Here is a 14297-nt window from a genome sequence, read left to right as displayed (position 1 = left end):
GAACGTTGGGCCAGTAACACACTAGAGACGAAAGCTAGTCTAGTGGTTAGGAACGTTGGGCCAGTAACACACTAGAGATGACAGCTAGTCTAACAGCTAGTCTAGTGGTTAGGAACGCTGGGCCAGTAACACACTAGAGACAACAGCTAGTCTAGCGGTTAGGAACGTTAGGCCAGTAACACACTAGAGACGACAGGTAGTCTAGTGGTTAGGAACGTTGGGCCAGTAACACACTAGAGACGACAGCTAGTCTAGTGGTTAGGAACACTGGGCCAGTAACACACTAGAGATGACAGCTAGTCTAACAGCTAGTCTAGTGGTTAGGAACGCTGGGCCAGTAACACACTAGAGACGACAGGTAGTCTAGTGGTTAGGAACGTTGGGCCAGTAACACACTAGAGATGACAGCTAGTCTAACAGCTAGTCTAGTGGTTAGGAACGCTGGGCCAGTAACACACTAGAGACGACAGCTAGTCTAGTGGTTAGGAACGTTGGGCCAGTAACACACTGGAGACGACAGCTAGTCTAGTGGTTAGGAACGTTGGGCCAGTAACACACTAGAGACGACAGCTAGTCTAGTGGTTAGGAACGTTGGGCCAGTAACACACTAGAGACGACAGGTAGCCTAGTGGTTAGGAACGTTGGGCCAGTAACACACTAGAGATGACAGCTAGTCTAACAGCTAGTCTAGTGGTTAGGAACGTTGGGCCAGTAACACACTAGAGATGACAGCTAGTCTAGTGGTTAGGAACGTTGTGCCAGTAACACACTAGAGATGACAGCTAGTCTAGTGGTTAGGAATGTTGGGACGGTAACACACTAGAGACGACAGCTAGTCTAGTGGTTAGGAACGTTGGGCCAGTAACACACTAGAGATGACAGCTAGTCTAGTGGTTAGGAACGTTGGGCCAGTAACACACTAGAGACGACAGCTAGTCTAGTGGTTAGGAACGTTTACCCAGTAACACACTAGAGATGACAGCTAGTCTAGTGGTTAGGAACGTTGGGCCAGTAACACACTGGAGACGACAGCTAGTCTAGTGGTTAGGAACGTTGGGCCAGTAACACACTAGAGACGACAGCTAGTCTAGTGGTTAGGAACATTGGGGCAGTAACACACTAGAGATGACAGCTAGTCTAACAGCTAGTCTAGTGGTTAGGAATGTTGGGCCAGTAACACACTAGAGATGACAGCTAGTCTAGTGGTTAGGAACGTTGGGCCAGTAACACACTGGAGACGACAGCTAGTCTAGTGGTTAGGAACGTTGGGCCAGTAACACACTAGAGACGACAGCTAGTCTAGTGGTTAGGAACGTTGGGCCAGTAACACACTAGAGACGACAGCTAGTCTAGTGGTTAGGAACATTGGGGCAGTAACACACTAGAGACGACAGCTAGTCTAGTGGTTAGGAACGCTGGGCCAGTAACACACTAGAGATGACAGCTAGTCAAACAGCTAGTCTAGTGGTTAGGAACGTTGGGCCAGTAACACACTAGAGACGACAGCTAGTCTAGTGGTTAGGAACGTTGGGCCAGTATCACACTAGAGATGACAGCTAGTGTAACAGCTAGTCTAGTGGTTAGGAATGCTGGGCCAGTAACACACTAGAGACGACAGCTAGTCTAGTGGTTAGGAACGTTAGGCCAGTAACACACTAGAGATGAAGCTAGTCTAACAGCTAGTCTAGTGGTTAGGAACGTTGGGCCAGTAACACACTAGAGACGACAGCTAGTCTAGCGGTTAGGAACGTTGGGCCAGTAACACACTAGAGACAACAGCTAGTCTAGCAGTTAGGAACGTTGGGCCAGTAACACACTAGAGACGACAGCTAGTCTAACAGCTGGTCTAGTGGTTAGGAACGTTGGGCCAGTAACACACTAGAGACGACAGCTAGTCTAGTGGTTAGGAACGTTGGGCAAGTAACACACTAGAGATGACAGCTAGTCTAACAGCTAGTCTAGTGGTTAGGAACGTTGGGCCAGTAACACACTAGAGACGAAAGCTAGTCTAGTGGTTAGGAACGTTGGGCCAGTAACACACTAGAGATGACAGCTAGTCTAACAGCTAGTCTAGTGGTTAGGAACGCTGGGCCAGTAACACACTAGAGACAACAGCTAGTCTAGCGGTTAGGAACGTTAGGCCAGTAACACACTAGAGACGACAGGTAGTCTAGTGGTTAGGAACGTTGGGCCAGTAACACACTAGAGACGACAGCTAGTCTAGCAGTTAGGAACGTTAGGCCAGTAACACACTAGAGACGACAGCTAGTCTAGTGGTTAGGAACGTTGGGCCAGTAACACACTAGAGACGACAGGTAGTCTAGTGGTTAGGAACGTTGGGCCAGTAACACACTAGAGACGACAGCTAGTCTAGTGGTTAGGAACACTGGGCCAGTAACACACTAGAGATGACAGCTAGTCTAACAGCTAGTCTAGTGGTTAGGAACGCTGGGCCAGTAACACACTAGAGACGACAGGTAGTCTAGTGGTTAGGAACGTTGGGCCAGTAACACACTAGAGATGACAGCTAGTCTAACAGCTAGTCTAGTGGTTAGGAACGCTGGGCCAGTAACACACTAGAGACGACAGCTAGTCTAGTGGTTAGGAACGTTGGGCCAGTAACACACTGGAGACGTTAGCTAGTCTAGTGGTTAGGAACGTTGGGCCAGTAACACACTAGAGACGACAGCTAGTCTAGTGGTTAGGAACGTTGGGCCAGTAACACACTAGAGACGACAGGTAGCCTAGTGGTTAGGAACGTTGGGCCAGTAACACAAATGAGACGACAGCTAGTCTAGTGGTTAGGAACGCTGGGCCAGTAACACACTAGAGATGACAGCTAGTCTAACAGCTAGTCTAGTGGTTAGGAACGTTGGGCCAGTAACACACTAGAGACGACAGCTAGTCTAGTGGTTAGGAACGCTGGGCCAGTAACACACTAGAGACGACAGCTAGTCTAACAGCTTGTCTAGTGGTTAGGAACGTTGGGCCAGTAACACACTAGAGACGACAGCTAGTCTAGTGGTTAGGAACGTTGGGCAAGTAACACACTAGAGATGACAGCTAGTCTAACAGCTAGTCTAGTGGTTAGGAACGTTGGGCCAGTAACACACTAGAGACGAAAGCTAGTCTAGTGGTTAGGAACGTTGGGCCAGTAACACACTAGAGATGACAGCTAGTCTAACAGCTAGTCTAGTGGTTAGGAACGCTGGGCCAGTAACACACTAGAGACAACAGCTAGTCTAGCGGTTAGGAACGTTAGGCCAGTAACACACTAGAGACGACAGGTAGTCTAGTGGTTAGGAACGTTGGGCCAGTAACACACTAGAGACGACAGCTAGTCTAGTGGTTAGGAACACTGGGCCAGTAACACACTAGAGATGACAGCTAGTCTAACAGCTAGTCTAGTGGTTAGGAACGCTGGGCCAGTAACACACTAGAGACGACAGGTAGTCTAGTGGTTAGGAACGTTGGGCCAGTAACACACTAGAGATGACAGCTAGTCTAACAGCTAGTCTAGTGGTTAGGAACGCTGGGCCAGTAACACACTAGAGACGACAGCTAGTCTAGTGGTTAGGAACGTTGGGCCAGTAACACACTGGAGACGACAGCTAGTCTAGTGGTTAGGAACGTTGGGCCAGTAACACACTAGAGACGACAGCTAGTCTAGTGGTTAGGAACGTTGGGCCAGTAACACACTAGAGACGACAGGTAGCCTAGTGGTTAGGAACGTTGGGCCAGTAACACACTAGAGACGACAGCTAGTCTAGTGGTTAGGAACGCTGGGCCAGTAACACACTAGAGATGACAGCTAGTCTAACAGCTAGTCTAGTGGTTAGGAACGTTGGGCCAGTAACACACTAGAGACGACAGCTAGTCTAGTGGTTAGGAACGCTGGGCCAGTAACACACTAGAGACGACAGCTAGTCTAACAGCTGGTCTAGTGGTTAGGAACGTTGGGCCAGTAACACACTAGAGACGACAGCTAGTCTAGTGGTTAGGAACGTTGGGCAAGTAACACACTAGAGATGACAGCTAGTCTAACAGCTAGTCTAGTGGTTAGGAACGTTGGGCCAGTAACACACTAGAGATGACAGCTAGTCTAACAGCTAGTCTAGTGGTTAGGAACGCTGGGCCAGTAACACACTAGAGACAACAGCTAGTCTAGCGGTTAGGAACGTTAGGCCAGTAACACACTAGAGACGACAGGTAGTCTAGTGGTTAGGAACGTTGGGCCAGTAACACACTAGAGACGACAGCTAGTCTAGCAGTTAGGAACGTTAGGCCAGTAACACACTAGAGACGACAGCTAGTCTAGTGGTTAGGAACGTTGGGCCAGTAACACACTAGAGACGACAGGTAGTCTAGTGGTTAGGAACGTTGGGCCAGTAACACACTAGAGACGACAGCTAGTCTAGTGGTTAGGAACACTGGGCCAGTAACACACTAGAGATGACGGATAGTCTAACAGCTAGTCTAGTGGTTAGGAACGCTGGGCCAGTAACACACTAGAGACGACAGGTAGTCTAGTGGTTAGGAACGTTGGGCCAGTAACACACTAGAGATGACAGCTAGTCTAACAGCTAGTCTAGTGGTTAGGAATGCTGGGCCAGTAACACACTAGAGACGACAGCTAGTCTAGTGGTTAGGAACGATGGGCCAGTAACACACTGGAGACGACAGCTAGTCTAGTGGTTAGGAACGTTGGGCCAGTAACACACTAGAGACGACAGCTAGTCTAGTGGTTAGGAACGTTGGGCCAGTAACACACTAGAGACGACAGGTAGCCTAGTGGTTAGGAACGTTGGGCCAGTAACACACTAGAGACGACAGCTAGTCTAGTGGTTAGGAACGCTGGGCCAGTAACACACTAGAGATGACAGCTAGTCTAACAGCTAGTCTAGTGGTTAGGAACGTTGGGCCAGTAACACACTAGAGACGACAGCTAGTCTAGTGGTTAGGAACGCTGGGCCAGTAACACACTAGAGACGACAGCTAGTCTAGTGGTTAAGAACGCTGGGCCAGTAACACACTAGAGACGACAGCTAGTCTAGTGGTTAGGAACGTTGGGCCAGTAACACACTAGAGACGACAGCTAGTCTAACAGGTAGTCTAGTGGTTAGGAATGTTGGGCCAGTAACACACTAGAGACGACAGCTAGTCTAGCGGTTAAGAACGCTGGGCCAGTAACACACTAGAGAATACAGCTAGTCTAACAGCTAGTCTAGTGTTTAAGAACGCTGGGCCAGTAACACACTAGAGATGACAGCTAGTCTAACAGCTAGTCTAGCGGTTAAGAACGTTGGGCCAGTACACCCTAGAGACGACAGCTAGTCTAGTGGTTAGGAACGTTAGGCCAGTAACACACTAGAGACGACAGCTAGTCTAGTGGTTAGGAACGCTGGGCCAGTAACACACTAGAGACGACAGCTAGTCTAGTGGTTAGGAACGTTGGGCCAGTAAGACACTAGAGACGACAGCTAGTCTAACAGCTAGTCTAGTGGTTAGGAACGCTGGGCCACTAACACACTAGAGACGACAGCTAGTCTAACAGCTAGTCTAGCGGTTAGGAACGTTGGGCCAGTAACACACTAGAGACGACAGCTAGTCTAGTGGTTAGGAACGTTGGGCCAGTAACACACTAGAGACGACAGCTAGTCTAGTGGTTAGGAACATTGGGCCAGTAACACACTAGAGATGACAGCTAGTCTAGTGGTTAGGAACGTTGGGCTAGTAACACACTAGAGACGACAGCTAGTCTAGTGGTTAAGAACGCTGGGCCAGTAACACACTAGAGATGACAGCTAGTCTAGTGGTTAGGAACGTTGGGCCAGTAACACACTAGAGACGACAGCTAGTCTAGTGGTTAGGAACGTTGGGCCAGTAACACACTAGAGACGACAGCTAGTCTAGTGGTTAGGAACATTGGGCCAGTAACACACTAGAGATGACAGCTAGTCTAGTGGTTAGGAACGTTGGGCTAGTAACACACTAGAGACGACAGCTAGTCTAGTGGTTAAGAACGCTGGGCCAGTAACACACTAGAGATGACAGCTAGTCTAGTGGTTAAGAACGTTGGGCCAGTAACACACTAGAGACGACAGCTAGTCTAGTGGTTAGGAACGTTGGGCCAGTTACACACTAGAGACGACAGCTAGTCTAGTGGTCAGGAACGTTGGGCCAGTAACACACTAGAGACGACAGCTAGTCTAGTGGTTAGGAACGTTGGGCCAGTAACACACTAGAGACGACAGCTAGTCTAGTGGTTAGGAACGTTGGGCCAGTAACACACTAGAGATGACAGCTAGTCTAACAGCTAGTCTAGTGGTTAGGAACGTTGGGCCAGTAACACACTAGAGACAACAGCTAGTCTAGCAGTTAGGAACGTTGGGCCAGTAACACACTAGAGACGACAGCTAGTCTAACAGCTGGTCTAGTGGTTAGGAACGTTGGGCCAGTAACACACTAGAGACGACAGCTAGTCTAGTGGTTAGGAACGTTGGGCAAGTAACACACTAGAGATGACAGCTAGTCTAACAGCTAGTCTAGTGGTTAGGAACGTTGGGCCAGTAACACACTAGAGACGAAAGCTAGTCTAGTGGTTAGGAACGTTGGGCCAGTAACACACTAGAGATGACAGCTAGTCTAACAGCTAGTCTAGTGGTTAGGAACGCTGGGCCAGTAACACACTAGAGACAACAGCTAGTCTAGCGGTTAGGAACGTTAGGCCAGTAACACACTAGAGACGACAGGTAGTCTAGTGGTTAGGAACGTTGGGCCAGTAACACACTAGAGACGACAGCTAGTCTAGTGGTTAGGAACACTGGGCCAGTAACACACTAGAGATGACAGCTAGTCTAACAGCTAGTCTAGTGGTTAGGAACGCTGGGCCAGTAACACACTAGAGATGACAGCTAGTCTAGTGGTTAAGAACGTTGGGCCAGTAACACACTAGAGACGACAGCTAGTCTAGTGGTTAGGAACGTTGGGCCAGTTACACACTAGAGACGACAGCTAGTCTAGTGGTCAGGAACGTTGGGCCAGTAACACACTAGAGACGACAGCTAGTCTAGTGGTTAGGAACGTTGGGCCAGTAACACACTAGAGACGACAGCTAGTCTAGTGGTTAGGAACGTTGGGCCAGTAACACACTAGAGATGACAGCTAGTCTAACAGCTAGTCTAGTGGTTAGGAACGTTGGGCCAGTAACACACTAGAGACAACAGCTAGTCTAGCAGTTAGGAACGTTGGGCCAGTAACACACTAGAGACGACAGCTAGTCTAACAGCTGGTCTAGTGGTTAGGAACGTTGGGCCAGTAACACACTAGAGACGACAGCTAGTCTAGTGGTTAGGAACGTTGGGCAAGTAACACACTAGAGATGACAGCTAGTCTAACAGCTAGTCTAGTGGTTAGGAACGTTGGGCCAGTAACACACTAGAGACGAAAGCTAGTCTAGTGGTTAGGAACGTTGGGCCAGTAACACACTAGAGATGACAGCTAGTCTAACAGCTAGTCTAGTGGTTAGGAACGCTGGGCCAGTAACACACTAGAGACAACAGCTAGTCTAGCGGTTAGGAACGTTAGGCCAGTAACACACTAGAGACGACAGGTAGTCTAGTGGTTAGGAACGTTGGGCCAGTAACACACTAGAGACGACAGCTAGTCTAGTGGTTAGGAACACTGGGCCAGTAACACACTAGAGATGACAGCTAGTCTAACAGCTAGTCTAGTGGTTAGGAACGCTGGGCCAGTAACACACTAGAGACGACAGGTAGTCTAGTGGTTAGGAACGTTGGGCCAGTAACACACTAGAGATGACAGCTAGTCTAACAGCTAGTCTAGTGGTTAGGAACGCTGGGCCAGTAACACACTAGAGACGACAGCTAGTCTAGTGGTTAGGAACGTTGGGCCAGTAACACACTGGAGACGACAGCTAGTCTAGTGGTTAGGAACGTTGGGCCAGTAACACACTAGAGTCGACAGCTAGTCTAGTGGTTAGGAACGTTGGGCCAGTAACACACTAGAGACGACAGGTAGTCTAGTGGTTAGGAACGTTGGGCCAGTAACACACTAGAGACGACAGCTAGTCTAGTGGTTAGGAACGTTGGGCAAGTAACACACTAGAGATGACAGCTAGTCTAACAGCTAGTCTAGTGGTTAGGAACGTTGGGCCAGTAACACACTAGAGACGAAAGCTAGTCTAGTGGTTAGGAACGTTGGGCCAGTAACACACTAGAGATGACAGCTAGTCTAACAGCTAGTCTAGTGGTTAGGAACGCTGGGCCAGTAACACACTAGAGACAACAGCTAGTCTAGCGGTTAGGAACGTTAGGCCAGTAACACACTAGAGACGACAGGTAGTCTAGCAGTTAGGAACGTTAGGCCAGTAACACACTAGAGACGACAGCTAGTCTAACAGCTAGTCTAGTGGTTAGGAACGCTGGGCCACTAACACACTAGAGACGACAGCTAGTCTAACAGCTAGTCTAGCGGTTAGGAACGTTGGGCCAGTAACACACTAGAGACGACAGCTAGTCTAGTGGTTAGGAACGTTGGGCCAGTAACACACTAGAGACGACAGCTAGTCTAGTGGTTAGGAACATTGGGCCAGTAACACACTAGAGATGACAGCTAGTCTAGTGGTTAGGAACGTTGGGCTAGTAACACACTAGAGACGACAGCTAGTCTAGTGGTTAAGAACGCTGGGCCAGTAACACACTAGAGATGACAGCTAGTCTAGTGGTTAAGAACGTTGGGCCAGTAACACACTAGAGACGACAGCTAGTCTAGTGGTTAGGAACGTTGGGCCAGTTACACACTAGAGACGACAGCTAGTCTAGTGGTCAGGAACGTTGGGCCAGTAACACACTAGAGACGACAGCTAGTCTAGTGGTTAGGAACGTTGGGCCAGTAACACACTAGAGACGACAGCTAGTCTAGTGGTTAGGAACGTTGGGCCAGTAACACACTAGAGATGACAGCTAGTCTAACAGCTACTCTAGTGGTTAGGAACGTTGGGCCAGTAACACACTGGAGACGACAGCTAGTCTAGTGGTTAGGAACGTTGGGCCAGTAACACACTAGAGACGACAGCTAGTCTAGCGGTTAAGAACGCTGGGCCAGTAACACACTAGAGATGACAGCTAGTCTAACAGCTAGTCTAGTGGTTAGGAACGCTGGGCCAGTAACACACTAGAGACGACAGCTAGTCTAGTGGTTAGGAACGTTGGGCCAGTAACACACTGGAGACGACAGCTAGTCTAGTGGTTAGGAACGTTGGGCCAGTAACACACTAGAGTCGACAGCTAGTCTAGTGGTTAGGAACGTTGGGCCAGTAACACACTAGAGACGACAGGTAGTCTAGTGGTTAGGAACGTTGGGCCAGTAACACACTAGAGACGACAGCTAGTCTAGTGGTTAGGAACGTTGGGCCAGTAAGACACTAGAGACGACAGCTAGTCTAACAGCTAGTCTAGTGGTTAGGAACGCTGGGCCACTAACACACTAGAGACGACAGCTAGTCTAACAGCTAGTCTAGCGGTTAGGAACGTTGGGCCAGTAACACACTAGAGACGACAGCTAGTCTAGTGGTTAGGAACGTTGGGCCAGTAACACACTAGAGACGACAGCTAGTCTAGTGGTTAGGAACATTGGGCCAGTAACACACTAGAGATGACAGCTAGTCTAGTGGTTAGGAACGTTGGGCTAGTAACACACTAGAGACGACAGCTAGTCTAGTGGTTAAGAACGCTGGGCCAGTAACACACTAGAGATGACAGCTAGTCTAGTGGTTAAGAACGTTGGGCCAGTAACACACTAGAGACGACAGCTAGTCTAGTGGTTAGGAACGTTGGGCCAGTTACACACTAGAGACGACAGCTAGTCTAGTGGTCAGGAACGTTGGGCCAGTAACACACTAGAGACGACAGCTAGTCTAGTGGTTAGGAACGTTGGGCCAGTAACACACTAGAGACGACAGCTAGTCTAGTGGTTAGGAACGTTGGGCCAGTAACACACTAGAGATGACAGCTAGTCTAACAGCTAGTCTAGTGGTTTGGAACGTTGGGCCAGTAACACACTGGAGACGACAGCTAGTCTAGTGGTTAGGAACGTTGGGCCAGTAACACACTAGAGACGACAGCTAGTCTAGCGGTTAAGAACGCTGGGCCAGTAACACACTAGAGATGACAGCTAGTCTAACAGCTAGTCTAGTGGTTAGGAACGCTGGGCCAGTAACACACTAGAGACGACAGCTAGTCTAGTGGTTAGGAACGTTGGGCCAGTAACACACTGGAGACGACAGCTAGTCTAGTGGTTATGAACGTTGGGCCAGTAACACACTAGAGTCGACAGCTAGTCTAGTGGTTAGGAACGTTGGGCCAGTAACACACTAGAGACGACAGGTAGTCTAGTGGTTAGGAACGTTGGGCCAGTAACACACTAGAGACGACAGCTAGTCTAGTGGTTAGGAACGTTGGGCAAGTAACACACTAGAGATGACAGCTAGTCTAACAGCTAGTCTAGTGGTTAGGAACGTTGGGCCAGTAACACACTAGAGACGAAAGCTAGTCTAGTGGTTAGGAACGTTGGGCCAGTAACACACTAGAGATGACAGCTAGTCTAACAGCTAGTCTAGTGGTTAGGAACGCTGGGCCAGTAACACACTAGAGACAACAGCTAGTCTAGCGGTTAGGAACGTTAGGCCAGTAACACACTAGAGACGACAGGTAGTCTAGCAGTTAGGAACGTTAGGCCAGTAACACACTAGAGACGACAGCTAGTCTAACAGCTAGTCTAGTGGTTAGGAACGCTGGGCCACTAACACACTAGAGACGACAGCTAGTCTAACAGCTAGTCTAGCGGTTAGGAACGTTGGGCCAGTAACACACTAGAGACGACAGCTAGTCTAGTGGTTAGGAACGTTGGGCCAGTAACACACTAGAGACGACAGCTAGTCTAGTGGTTAGGAACATTGGGCCAGTAACACACTAGAGATGACAGCTAGTCTAGTGGTTAGGAACGTTGGGCTAGTAACACACTAGAGACGACAGCTAGTCTAGTGGTTAAGAACGCTGGGCCAGTAACACACTAGAGATGACAGCTAGTCTAGTGGTTAAGAACGTTGGGCCAGTAACACACTAGAGACGACAGCTAGTCTAGTGGTTAGGAACGTTGGGCCAGTTACACACTAGAGACGACAGCTAGTCTAGTGGTCAGGAACGTTGGGCCAGTAACACACTAGAGACGACAGCTAGTCTAGTGGTTAGGAACGTTGGGCCAGTAACACACTAGAGACGACAGCTAGTCTAGTGGTTAGGAACGTTGGGCCAGTAACACACTAGAGATGACAGCTAGTCTAACAGCTACTCTAGTGGTTAGGAACGTTGGGCCAGTAACACACTGGAGACGACAGCTAGTCTAGTGGTTAGGAACGTTGGGCCAGTAACACACTAGAGACGACAGCTAGTCTAGCGGTTAAGAACGCTGGGCCAGTAACACACTAGAGATGACAGCTAGTCTAACAGCTAGTCTAGTGGTTAGGAACGCTGGGCCAGTAACACACTAGAGACGACAGCTAGTCTAGTGGTTAGGAACGTTGGGCCAGTAACACACTGGAGACGACAGCTAGTCTAGTGGTTAGGAACGTTGGGCCAGTAACACACTAGAGTCGACAGCTAGTCTAGTGGTTAGGAACGTTGGGCCAGTAACACACTAGAGACGACAGGTAGTCTAGTGGTTAGGAACGTTGGGCCAGTAACACACTAGAGACGACAGCTAGTCTAGTGGTTAGGAACGTTGGGCAAGTAACACACTAGAGATGACAGCTAGTCTAACAGCTAGTCTAGTGGTTAGGAACGTTGGGCCAGTAACACACTAGAGACGAAAGCTAGTCTAGTGGTTAGGAACGTTGGGCCAGTAACACACTAGAGATGACAGCTAGTCTAACAGCTAGTCTAGTGGTTAGGAACGCTGGGCCAGTAACACACTAGAGACAACAGCTAGTCTAGCGGTTAGGAACGTTAGGCCAGTAACACACTAGAGACGACAGGTAGTCTAGCAGTTAGGAACGTTAGGCCAGTAACACACTAGAGACGACAGCTAGTCTAGTGGTTAGGAACGTTGGGCCAGTAACACACTAGAGACGACAGGTAGTCTAGTGGTTAGGAACGTTGGGCCAGTAACACACTAGAGACGACAGCTAGTCTAGTGGTTAGGAACACTGGGCCAGTAACACACTAGAGATGACGGATAGTCTAACAGCTAGTCTAGTGGTTAGGAACGCTGGGCCAGTAACACACTAGAGACGACAGGTAGTCTAGTGGTTAGGAACGTTGGGCCAGTAACACACTAGAGATGACAGCTAGTCTAACAGCTAGTCTAGTGGTTAGGAACGCTGGGCCAGTAACACACTAGAGACGACAGCTAGTCTAGTGGTTAGGAACGTTGGGCCAGTAACACACTGGAGACGACAGCTAGTCTAGTGGTTAGGAACGTTGGGCCAGTAACACACTAGAGACGACAGCTAGTCTAGTGGTTAGGAACGTTGGGCCAGTAACACACTAGAGACGACAGGTAGCCTAGTGGTTAGGAACGTTGGGCCAGTAACACACTAGAGACGACAGCTAGTCTAGTGGTTAGGAACGCTGGGCCAGTAACACACTAGAGATGACAGCTAGTCTAACAGCTAGTCTAGTGGTTAGGAACGTTGGGCCAGTAACACACTAGAGACGACAGCTAGTCTAGTGGTTAGGAACGCTGGGCCAGTAACACACTAGAGACGACAGCTAGTCTAGTGGTTAAGAACGCTGGGCCAGTAACACACTAGAGACGACAGCTAGTCTAGTGGTTAGGAACGTTGGGCCAGTAACACACTAGAGACGACAGCTAGTCTAACAGGTAGTCTAGTGGTTAGGAATGTTGGGCCAGTAACACACTAGAGACGACAGCTAGTCTAGCGGTTAAGAACGCTGGGCCAGTAACACACTAGAGAATACAGCTAGTCTAACAGCTAGTCTAGTGTTTAAGAACGCTGGGCCAGTAACACACTAGAGATGACAGCTAGTCTAACAGCTAGTCTAGCGGTTAAGAACGTTGGGCCAGTACACCCTAGAGACGACAGCTAGTCTAGTGGTTAGGAACGTTAGGCCAGTAACACACTAGAGACGACAGCTAGTCTAGTGGTTAGGAACGCTGGGCCAGTAACACACTAGAGACGACAGCTAGTCTAGTGGTTAGGAACGTTGGGCCAGTAAGACACTAGAGACGACAGCTAGTCTAACAGCTAGTCTAGTGGTTAGGAACGTTGGGCCAGTAACACACTAGAGACGAAAGCTAGTCTAGTGGTTAGGAACGTTGGGCGAGTAACACACTAGAGATGACAGCTAGTCTAACAGCTAGTCTAGTGGTTAGGAACGCTGGGCCAGTAACACACTAGAGACAACAGCTAGTCTAGCGGTTAGGAACGTTAGGCCAGTAACACACTAGAGACGACAGGTAGTCTAGCAGTTAGGAACGTTAGGCCAGTAACACACTAGAGACGACAGCTAGTCTAGTGGTTAGGAACGTTGGTTCAGTAACACACTAGAGACGACAGGTAGTCTAGTGGTTAGGAACGTTGGGCCAGTAACACACTAGAGACGACAGCTAGTCTAGTGGTTAGGAACACTGGGCCAGTAACACACTAGAGATGACGGATAGTCTAACAGCTAGTCTAGTGGTTAGGAACGCTGGGCCAGTAACACACTAGAGACGACAGGTAGTCTAGTGGTTAGGAACGTTGGGCCAGTAACACACTAGAGATGACAGCTAGTCTAACAGCTAGTCTAGTGGTTAGGAACGCTGGGCCAGTAACACACTAGAGACGACAGCTAGTCTAGTGGTTAGGAACGTTGGGCAATTAACACACTGGAGACGACAGTTACTGTTACTGGCCCCCCTTGGGTTGTGCCATGGCGGAGATCGTTGTGGGCTATACTCGGCCTTGTCTTAGGACGGTAAGTTGGTGGTTGGAGACATCCCTCTAGTGGTGTGGGGGCTGTGCTTTGGCAAAGTGGGTGGGGTTATATCCTGCCTGTTTGGCCCTGTCCGGGGGTATCATCGGATGGGGCCACAGTGTCTTCTGATCCCTCCTGTCTCAGCCTCCAGTATTTATGCTGCAGTAGTTTATGTGTCGGGGGGCTAGGGTCAGTCTGTTACATCTGGAGTATTTCTCTTGTCTTATCCGGTGTCCTGTGTGTATTTAAATATGCTCTCTCTAATTCTCTCTTTCTCTCTTTCTGTCTTTCTCTCGGAGG

The sequence above is a fragment of the Salmo salar genome, chromosome 08, assembly GCF_965601325.2.
Source record: "Salmo salar chromosome 08, fSalSal1, whole genome shotgun sequence".
Taxonomy (NCBI): domain Eukaryota; kingdom Metazoa; phylum Chordata; class Actinopteri; order Salmoniformes; family Salmonidae; genus Salmo; species Salmo salar.
This window is presented reverse-complemented; position numbering follows the sequence as displayed.